Here is a 1411-nt window from a genome sequence, read left to right on the forward strand (position 1 = left end):
GGACAGTGCAACATTACTAGTTAAAAACTAGTAATGGCGCACTGTCCACTGGTACGCCATTACTAAGTTTTTTTCAAGAAAAATCAAAAAAAAATTCAAATTTTTTTGTATTTTTTTTCAAAACTACTATTGGCGCACCGTGGGTGTGGTGCGCCATTACTAATTTAACTACTAATGGCGCACCACCCCACGGTGCGCCATTACTAGTTTGCCCGGATTCCACCGAATGCACCCCCCGGACCGCCTTTTCAGTTTAAAAAAATAAAAAAAATGATAAAAATGTCAAAAAAATAAAAGAAAATAAGTTTGTCATGTGATATGTGGTCTAGTTGTTGGGAAAATTTCCAAATATAAATTTCAACTTTATTTGCAAAATCTCTCTGGAAATTTGTAAAATGGGCATAACTCGGATTCGGACTAAAAAGTTTTATATATGAAAAATCTGCATGCGAACTCGGATTAAAAAGTTTTATATATGAAAAATCATCTACTCGAAAAGTTACATCCGAATTTAACCGGGGGAAACCCGTTAAACATTTTCAAAATCCCCAAAAACCTAACACAAAAAAAGTTACGGGGCTTTCAAGATCTAGAGGCAAAAAAAAATCAAAAAAAAAAGGTTTTAAAATTTTTTTTCAAAAAATGATACGTAATATGACCGGGAAGTTTGAAATATTTTTCAAAATTTCATCATAGTCATGAACATGAACAAAGTCCTAGACATCAACAAGGTATAACAGGATTGATATGCTAGATATATCAACAAGTCCTGTGAAGTGAGCTGTTGCTGGGGTTGGATAGAACTTTGAAGTTAAGCGTGCTTGGGTTGGAGTAATGTGAGGATGGGTGACCTTTTGGGAAGTTTGACCATGGAGTGCGATTTGACCTGAGATTAAGCATATTGACCCGAGATTAAGACATAATAACATGAGATTAAGAAAAAAAACGAAAAAAATTGAAAAAAATTGAAAAAAATTGAAAAAAATTGTTACTAATGGCGAAAAAATTTCTAATGGCGTGATGCTAGTGGCGCATCAGTAGTGTGCCATTAGTAGCGAAAATAGGTGCGCCACTAGCAGCCCTTTTTCTAGTAGTGAACCATGCACGTTCATGTCAGTGCCGCAAGCTTATAGACCATTTTTCTCTGCGGGGAGGCTTATGAAAAACCGACTAGCTAGATTTGGATGGGTGTGGGATGGGTTGGTTAATTTTGATCAAAGTGGTATTCTGCTCGTCGACATGCTCTAGATCTACAGTTTATGAATCGTAATACATGTTTCTTTTTCTTTTTCCTTTTTCCTTTTTATTTTCAAAGAGTTACATGTAAGTTATGATATATCCCCTACAAACCGAAGGGATATCTACGGGGTCGAGATTCGAAGGTAATTTTGAAGGGGGAGCCAAAGTGTCC

This window comes from Triticum dicoccoides, chromosome 3A (assembly GCF_002162155.2).
Source record: "Triticum dicoccoides isolate Atlit2015 ecotype Zavitan chromosome 3A, WEW_v2.0, whole genome shotgun sequence".
Classification (NCBI taxonomy): Eukaryota; Viridiplantae; Streptophyta; class Magnoliopsida; order Poales; family Poaceae; genus Triticum; species Triticum dicoccoides.